This window comes from Anthonomus grandis, chromosome 11 (genome assembly GCF_022605725.1).
Source record: "Anthonomus grandis grandis chromosome 11, icAntGran1.3, whole genome shotgun sequence".
Taxonomy (NCBI): Eukaryota; Metazoa; Arthropoda; class Insecta; order Coleoptera; family Curculionidae; genus Anthonomus; species Anthonomus grandis.
The window spans coordinates 38,043-48,471 of NC_065556.1; the positions used below are offsets into that span (position 1 = coordinate 38,043).

The 10,429-nt window shown below is 35.4% G+C and overlaps 1 pseudogene; it reads left to right on the top strand.

The window, feature by feature from the left end:
- Positions 1–2,504: 2,504 nt before the first annotated feature.
- On the top strand, positions 2,505–4,174 carry LOC126742431 (potassium channel subfamily T member 1-like; annotated as a pseudogene).
- Positions 4,175–10,429: the final 6,255 nt, after the last annotated feature.

Here is a 10,429-nt window from a genome sequence, read left to right on the forward strand (position 1 = left end):
TTATAACAGGATCCGAGCAGAACTAAGGGAATGAGAGCACTTTGAAAATCCTGAAAAAGTCGTTTTCGACGTCCGTTTTTGAGGCAAAAAATGGGTATCAAAAATGCCATATCTCGGCTATCGTAACAGCTACGACCTTGCGGATGGTCTCGTTGGATTTAGAATGACGAAACTAAGACAAAACCGTTGGAATTTTCCCGATAGCTCCCATAGAAGCCGAGATATCGACCTTCAAAATTTGGGTTTTTTCATTTTTCGGGTATACCCCCCCGTATCAAATTTTTTCACCAAAAATTGTTTTTTGTCGAAATCAAACTAAATAAACCAGCGACTTATTTGGATCACCTAGATTACGAAAACACTGGGTTATAACAGGATCCGAGCAGAACTAAGGGAATGAGAGCACTTTGAAAATCCTGAAAAAGTCGTTTTCGACGTCCGTTTTTGAGGCAAAAAATGGGTATCAAAAATGCCATATCTCGGCTATCGTAAGAGCTACGACCTTGCGGATGGTCTCGTTGGATTTAGAATGACGAAACTAAGACAAAACCGTTGGAATTTTCCCGATAGCTCCCATAGAAGCCGAGATATCGACCTTCAAAGTTTGGATTTTTTCATTTTTCTGGTATACCCCCCCGTATCAAATTTTTTCACCAAAAATTGTTTTTTGTCGAAATCAAACTAAGTATACCAGCGTCTTATTTAGATCACCTAGATTACGAAAACACCGGGTTATAACAGGATCCGAGCAGAACTAAGGGAATGAGAGCACTTTGAAAATCCTGAAAAAGTCGTTTTTGACGTCCGTTTTTGAGGCAAAAAATGGGTATCAAAAATGCCATATCTCGGCTATTGTAAGAGCTACGACCTTGCGGATGGTCTCGTTGGATTAAGAATGACGAAACTAAGACAAAACCGTTGGAATTTTCCCGATAGCTGCCATAGAAGCCGAGATATCGACCTTCAAAGTTTGGATTTTTTCATTTTTCTGGTATACCCCCCCGTATCAAATTTTTTCACCAAAAATTGTTTTTTGTCGAAATCAAACTAAGTATACCAGCGTCTTATTTGGATCACCTAGATTACGAAAACACTGGGTTATAACAGGATCCGAGCAGAACTAAGGGAATGAGAGCACTTTGAAAATCCTGAAAAAGTCGTTTTTGACGTTCGTTTTTGAGGCCAAAAATGGGCATCAAAAATGCCATATCTCGGCTATCGTAAGAGCTACGACCTTGCGGATGGTCTCGTTAGATTTAGAATGACGAAACTAAGACAAAACCTTTGGAATTTTCCCGATAGCTCCCATAGAAGCCGAGATATCGACCTTCAAAGTTTGGATTTTTTCATTTTTCTGGTATACCCCCCCGTATCGAATTTTTCACCAAAAATTGATTTTTTTCGAAATCAAACTAAGTATACCAGCGTCTTATTTGGATCACCTAGATTACGAAAACACCGGGTTATAACAGGATCCGAGCAGAACTAAGGGAATGAGAGCACTTTGAAAATCCTGAAAAAGTCGTTTTCGACGTCCGTTTTTGAGGCCAAAAATGGGCATCAAAAAAGCCATATCTCGGCTATCGTAAGAGCTACGACCTTGCGGATGGTCTCGTTGGATTCAGAATGACGAAACTAAGACAAAACCGTTGGAATTTTCCCGATATCTCCCATAGCTCACTTCCAGAGAGCGGAGGAAATTATTAAAATATAAGTATGGATAATTAGAGGTAAGGCATGCAGAAAACGATGCAAGAAGAACGTCTGAGCTGTCCTTAGCAAACAGACATCCAGCCTCGCTCAATATGTGCGTGCAAGGCTGGATGGCTGTTTGAGCCCCCTCCATCAGTCGACAAGGTCCAGCAGCTCCTCGAGGGGGAACCCAACTCAACCCAACCCAACTAAAAGAGCTACGACCTTGCTGATAGTCTTATTCGAATTCCGGATGAAACTAAGAGAAAACCGTTAAAATTATCCCGATAGAGCCAATGGGAGTCGAGATATCGAGCTTCAAAGTTTGGGAATTTTCATTTTTTGGGTATCTTCCCCCGTATCGATTTTTTATACTGAGTCAAAAAAATAATATATCGACCTAGATAAAAAAAATCGAATCGAAGATAAATCGAATAATACTAAAGTTAAACTAAAGTTTTATACTTTTTGACATAAACTAATTAAATTATGCATAAAGTTATTATTTAAATTTTAAATAACTTTTTATTGATGAGACCTAAAAAGCTGAAACTTTTAGGATAAAGAGGCAGTACTTTAGGTCATACTTTCACAAAATTTAATCTTTCTACTTACAGTACTATTTAATTTGAAAAATAAGTAAATGATAGTTATGTCTAATAAAATTATGCATCAAGTTAATGTTTAAATGTTAAATAACTTTTTATTGGTGAAAACTAAAAGGCTGAAACTTTCAGGATAAAGAGACCTTAAACCATCTTTTGAGAAATTTGTCTTCTTAATTTAATTAGGAAAATCAACTTCCTAATTAAATGAAAGATTTCGCCCCAAACGTCGCCCAACGCGTGCAAATTTTCCGACCCGAGAATAAATTGCTCATGAAGTTTTCCGAGTTCGTGGTGTGCGAGGACGAGTTCAAATATGCCTTTTTGGCGAACAATTGCACCTGCCCCGGGGCCTCCACTTTGGTCACGTTGCTGTTACATACGTCGAGGGGACAGTAAGGGTTTCTTCTTTCTTATTAATGATTAAATAACTTTCGACTGAAGAGGGGGAAACTTTCAAGGGAAATAGGAGCTGCCTTGAAGCATTTCTCCAGAAAATTTCAACTCTCCGACTAAAGTACTTTTTGCATTAAAAAATAAACAAATGAAACTCATGTCAAATTAAATTATGCACCAAGGGAATGTTTAAATTTTAAATAACGTTTTATTAATGAGATCTAAAAGGCTGAAGCTTTCAGAATTAATAAGCAGTACCTTAGAACAGCTTTTCAGAAAAATGCAATTTTCTAGCTAAAATACTTTTTAATTAAAAAAATAAATAAATGACACTCATGCCAAATCAAATTAAATCATGCATCAAGGCAATGTTTAAATGTTAAATGACATTTTATTGATGACACCTAAAAGGCTAAAACTTTCAAAATAAACAGGCAGTACTTTAGACCATCTCTCCAGAAAATTTTAATTTTCTAACTAAAATACTTTTTAATTAAAAATATAAATTATTGACAACCACGTCTAATTAAATTATGCACTAATTATATGCTTAATATTCACGAAAAATCCTTGAGGAACAACAATCCCAAGAAAAATGGCATCGGCTCTACGGCAGATGCTCAGACAATAAAATCTACCACATAGTGCTAGGAGTCGTTTCTTCGGCGAGTACGAAGGCAAGAGTTTCACCTATGCGAGTTTCCACTCACATCGAAAATACGGGGTGGCCTTGATCAGTGTGCATCCCTCGGAACTTCCGGAGTTTTATGAGGACACCATCTTCCTCAACCCCGGACCCAGATATAAAATAAAGAAAAGCGACACCTGCTACTACATGAGCATCACCAAGGAGGAAAACTCACTAGTGTCACCAGCAAAGACCCTTCGAAAGCTACGACTACGGGCCTGGGAGGAGGAACAACAGGAGTATAAGTTGAACCGAAACCCCCCTCGGGAGGAATCCTAAACTTCACTGATGGTACCACACCCCCTCAGCTTAAACTGCAAGTGCCCACTTCTGTCAGTGAGTGTTTGATGCATGCCGCTTTGTAGGGCTCTTATGTCTTTGAATGTACTTCATTTGCACCCATATGGTTTAATTTTTTAAAAGGGGATGATTTTATTGGTGCAGCCCCCCTGAGTGACTCCAAGCAGTGACTCAAAGAGTCCACCGGGTCTATATCCATCGATATATCGATAACCGGAAACCATTTGGACATCCGCCGGACGGAAAACCCCAACTTCTTATACCCGGAAATGTTGAACCAAAGAAAAAAATCCAGCAGACTCAGCATATTACCAGTGAGCACCAATTTTCTTCTAGACTTTATAAATTGATTTAAATGGCGAATTGTAGATGCCGGATATGTTCACCGAAAGTAGCCTAAACATTTGCCACCAGAACACCGAACCGGAAGATGGGGATGAGAGAACTAGAAGACGACGTCCTATGGCCTTCTCCTAGTGGCAAAATTGCATAAGTGAGATCGAGGTCATCTCATGGCATGACGTTCTATAAAAGTACCTCAGAACTTCCCATTGCACTTAGTATACGCTACTATCGCATGTATTCTTCTTAATATGACCCTAATAGCACGATAAATTGAAAACAAATTAATTTATGTTCTATTATTGTTTGAGAACATTCTGGAAACATTCAAGGAATCTCAAGGTATTACCACTGTCACCAGTTCCTATCTAAAGCAATTATATTAGTGCATTATTTACTTTAATAATATTCATTATTAAATTGGGTGTTTTAACTCAAATAACTTTTGACTGAGGAGGCCTAAATAGATGAAACTTTGTCAATGGGCAGTACTTACAAGTACGCCTACGAAAAAACTCACCTTTGTTGTTAAAGTACTTTTTAATGAACAAAATAAATAAGTGAGAGTCATCTCCAATTAAATTATGCATCTTTTCGATGCTTAACTCTAAATAATTTTAGACTGAGGAGATCTAAATAAATAAAACTGTCTGGATAAATAAGCACTGCCTAAGAGTATCCCTCCCGAAAATTTCAGCCTTATAACTAAAGGCCTTTTTTAATTGAAAAAATAAATAACTGACAATCGTCTCTAATTAAATTATGCATCAAGTTAAAGCTTTAATTTTAAATAACTTTTTATTGATGAGACCTAAAAGGCTGAAACTTTTAGAATAAATAGACAATTTAATTTAAAAAATAAATAACTGACAGTCGTGTCTAATTATATTAACCTTCTAGTTATTATTTGAATTTTAAATAACTTTTTATTGATGAGACTCAAAATACTGAAACTTAGAATAATAAAACAGTACCTGATACCATCTTTTTACAAAATTTCAATTTTTTAGCTCAAGAACTTTTTAATTTAAAAAATAAATATAAGACAGTCAGGTCCAATTAAATTATGCATCAATTTGATGTTTAAATTCAAATAAGTTTTGACTGAAAAGGTCTAAAAGAATGAAACTTCCAGAATAAATGGTCGGTATCTTGGGGCATACTTCCAGCTATTTTTTAAATTTCTAGCAAAAGTATACCCGACCGTAACCGGACAAACTTGACCCGATTCGCGAACTGACCCGATGATGTCGACCGTCCTAAACCAGAAAACAAACGAAGATCGACACAGGGCGACGCTTCCGACGGATCTTCACGACGTCCGAACGAGATCGACGAATTTCAGCGGATCTTCAACAATGAGGGCGGGAGATCGACATTGATCGGCAAACGGGTTTCAACGGATCTCCACCATTATCAGGAAAAGCGATCGTGCAGTGGAAGACCGACGCTGGCGACGGATTCCGTATGTGGAAAAATTATGGAAAAAGCTTTTCTAATAGTTTAATAATGTTCCCAAAATATGTAACAGAGGAACAGCAATGGATGAAAGAGATAGGTAAAAAAAGACGTGGCCAAATCAGTGGCTCTCAAAGAAAACCAAATGATGGATAACTCGACCTTTGGAGTCTCTGGATCCTGTGTACGGACGAACTGAAAGAGAAACCCTGTTGAAAGAGAAATATATGAATGGTCCTTAGTCCTCCGATGACAATAAAAAAAAGCTAAAATTAATGTTATGATTAGTAAAGATGTGTTTGGATGGATGATTTTTCCCATTATTTGTTTTTTAAATTAATTATAATTTAATTGTTAAAGCGTATGAACCTTTACGAAAAATCAAAGATAAACGGAGTCCGACCTGAAGGGCTCCGGACTCCACGGCAATGATGGAGGATTTTTTAGCACCTCCAATTCCCAAACACATCACTGCTTCCCCCATCAATTGACGTCACCAAAAACTTAAAAATCACCCCTCAATATTAAATGATCACCATAAAAACTTACGCTGAACATTAAGGGATTGAAAGGGATACAGATATTGAACAGATTTTATTATTTTATATGTGCTTCATACTATGGAAATAAGTAGTTTTAAAAAATAATTGAATAAATATCTTTTTGGTGACACTCCAGAGGAAATTTTTGCACCTCCGGACATGACTTAGAGGAGGTATTGGCACCCCTAAGCATGGAAATACAAAAAAATAATTTACAGGGCAAAACACGAAAAAACAACGCGGATTTTTCTCATGTTTTACCCCGAGTGTGTGTATTAAGGGTATGTATTATGTAACTCACCTTTTCAAGGTATATTCCACCGCCTTATCGTCTACCCCACAGGTCCCTCTTCTGTCCACATCCTGAGGACTTGAGGACAAAACACCAGGGAAGAAACTATAACGGCAACCAGATCTGCTACCCGCTCTTTTGGAGTTACACTACAGTACTACTACACATTGCTACTTCACTACACTACACCTGGAACAAATAGAAAGAAAATTTAATAAAATGGTAACAAAAAAATATTGGTAGGAGAAAAAATATTTTGTTAAAAGATGGAAAAGTTTTACTTACTTCACTTACTAATCACCAAATCCATTCAAAGAGTCTTTGTGGCCATAGAAGCGTACTTCTGGATACCTGCAAAAAGAGAGAAATCAATTTGACAAAAGAACAACAGGATTGAGTCAAGGGTAACTTACCACAAAAATTGTGACAGACGGTCGTTTGGTTTTATCTCAGGAGTTCTAATTGAATTGAGAGAGCCTCAGTCACCTGGAAAAAAGTTTTCATAAGTCATTTATTCCATCTAAAAGTATCAGTTGTAAATTACTTACCTTATGAATTTAAGGTGAACTCAATATTAAATTCAATATTAAGTTCTAAAAACATTGTAAAAACAAATGAAGGTCTCAGATCTGGATCTCGTGTAGGTCTTCATTTGTTTGCATCCGTCTTCCTAACTGGATGGCGTCTGTTTTTTATGGTCATTAGAGTCAACTCTGGATTTGTACCACGTGAGCTTAAATCTTAAAAAAAAAATTGTTTATGGTGACATTTTGATGATTAGGAGGCAGGAAATTACCTTAATGGTTTCAGCTATTGGCTGTTTTGGTTCTATCACAGGAGTCTTATTTCCTCCTAAAAGAAAATAGTTATATTACATTAAATTTATTCAAAAAGTTCTAATTTTAAATGAGGTACCTTATGAATTGTAGGTGAATGCGATCCAGGTAGGGTATCGTACTTCAGTATTAAGCCGGAACAGAAATTAGAAAGGTGACTCTTTGATCCTGACTTTTTAAAACTCTGGATATCTTGAAACTATTTGCTGGTTTGTATGGACTGTAAAACTGCATTTTTATCTGAACTATCTGGAGAAATGTTTACAATTCATTTAAAAATAATAAAAAATTAATAAAATAATATTTAGGGATTTTTATTAATTTTAAAATGTATTTTCAGTTTATTCAAATTGAAATGTTTAAGATACAAAAGATATAAAAAAAGATACAAAATTGTTACGTAAAAATTAAAAGTAGGTATGTATGAAGAATAAGATATGTACAAAGTTTTTCCTTATATTTTCCAACTCCCCTTAATATTTTTGGACCATATAAAAAATGGTAAATGTAAAAATGTAATTTTTGCAAAACATAGTGTTATTTCTACAGGGTGTTGTACTAAAGAAGCATTTCTTAAGTGGAACACCATGTCATTAATTTTTTTAATTGATAGGTCTTCTTAGTCTTACTTAAAAATATGTATGCATTATTGACATTTGATTTAGATTTTTTTTTAAATAATTTACTTTAAAGAGAAAAATTAATTAAGCTATCATAGATTTATCATTTTTTTTTAAATACAAATAAAAATACTTAAATTACTCATTTAAAAAAATAAAATACATGGTATCCCATTTAAGAAATGTCTCTATTGTAAAACACCTATACTGTATCCATAACACTGTATTCATAAACACTCCGTGCGTACATTTACTATTTAAAACCAAAAAAGTGAAGGGGGTGGAAAATTATAACAAATGACTCTACATACCAATTGTACAACATAGATGCTGATTTACTAGTTATTTAAACACTATATATTTGATAAGAAATATGTTTAAGAGTTATGCATTTCATTAAGATAACTCATCATCATCAATTGTTCTTAATCATCAAAACTAACTGAGTCCGATGATCATTGAGTCCGGTGTTTCAATATAAATAAATTTTCAATAAATAGAATTTCAGATGCGACATTAGAATTATGGTTCGCAGGCAAAAATAGTGGCGTGGAAGGATTAGCGCGAGGCAGTATACAGTAATTTCAGTATAGCTATCGTTATGAAAAATTGTTATACAGGCTGTTCATTTGAAAACTTCCCACCACGGATTTATCGAAAATCACTGTTTAAAAAAAAAACGACGAAATACGTCAAAAGGTTTGTCAAGGGAGACAACTTTCTAACCTAAAATTACTTCACCCCCTTTCACCCTCTGCCCCCACCAGGGTCATCCCCTTAAAAATTTTAAATGGCAAGGGGTATCGAGTAATAGCTTTTTTTAAAAGGTTTTTCGAAGTCTTTTATTTTGACGTTTGATTTTTTTAAATCGGTCGATTCGTTTTCGAGAAAATTAGAAAAATCTTTGTTTATCTTAATCCGTTCAGATAGAAAACAAAAACATGAAAATATCAGTTTTTATTTCAATAAGTGTTCAAAATGTTGCCCGTTTTTGGCCAAACAATTATATAGGCGATGTTCAAATTCCTGACGGACATTTTCAAAAACATGTTGTGGGATATCATGGCAGCTGTCGGTGATGCATTGGCGAAGTTCATCCTAACTTTCAGGTTGGGGAGTAAACACAATAGATTTCAAATGACCCCATAGAAAAAAGTCTAATGGCGTTATATCAGGAGATCTACCAGGCCATTCTATAGGCCCCCTTCGGCCTATCCATTTATCTGGAAACTCGTCGTCTAGCCATTGCCGAACGGGAAGAACATAGTGAGGAGGAGCGCCGTCTTGCTGGAAATATATTTTAGCTTCATCAAGTATAGGGTTTCCATCATCCATCGATTCCCGTGTCTATAATTTTCCTTTGACACTTTTATTTTGTAGATAAAAGACTTCCTTTATCTTTCCTATTAACCACTCCACTTCCACAATGGACTTTTTCACTTCAATACAAACTACAGGTTTGACACAAGACTGCATCCGAATCAAATATGAAACACAATAATTTACACGTACATGTATTTGTTAACCCGTTGCTGATACGTAAACCCGGCGTACCGACGAGGCATGGATTTCCTTGTTTTATGAAAAAAATACATACCACTTTTGGTGGCGTAATGTATAAATAAATTATTGTGTCGAGTATGTAAGTTTCGGAATATCTATTCTAAGATTTGTTTAGGTTTGTTAAGTTGATATTGGTCGTGTCATCGATTTTGAGATATTTCACTTATATGCGGCCCCTGTTTTTGTACAGAGTCGGTTTAAGGTTATATTGCGGCGAAGTAAATATACCGGGTGGTGCGTCGCCGAGCGGAACATAGGAAATCCCATGTAAATTTTAAGGTAGTCAATTATTTGCTTCCCTGTACGTTTTACACAAAAAATGTAAGATAACTTTTTGAAGAGACCAATCTGGTAAATCTTGGTGCAAAGTTTCATAAAATTTTAATAAGCGAATCTTAAATTATTTAATTAAATGTAATTGCAAAATTAGCAAATTTTCGGTTCAGGTAAAAGCAAACGGGCACCAGTAAAATGAATATTGTCACTGACGTGAGGAAAAGTTTCAATAAATCAGTGACAGTCGATATTTGAAAACAAGTATGAGTTATTCAATCGACGAAAAAATAGCCATAATTAAGTGGCATTATGCGGGAAACAGTTTTAGAGCAGTCTTCAGATCTGAAATGTTTTCAGTTTATTTCCCCACCAAACCCATTCCGTCTATTTCAACTATTTAACCTATTGTCGATAAGTTCGAGTCCAAAGGTACCGTAATAAATAATTGTAAATGTTCAACTCAGGATATCGAAAATAAAGCCGAAGAAAGAGAGAACCGAGATCTTAATATTCTACTGAGTGTGGAGGAAAACAAGATGGTTAGTACGAGGGTTCTTGGGCAGGAGGTAAATAAACATCATAAAACGGTATTTCGCACTTTAAAAAAACACAAATATTATTCGTATAAATTCGAAAAACATTAAGAGCTGCAGGAAGGAGATGAAGAGCGAAGAATGGCATTTTGTTTTGAAATGATGGAAAGAGGAAATAATGATGGGAATTATAAAAATAGGAAAGAAATATTTGTTTTACCGATGAATGTACATTTACCCTCAACAATGAATCAAATGTTTAAAATTGCCGGTATTGGAGCCAAGA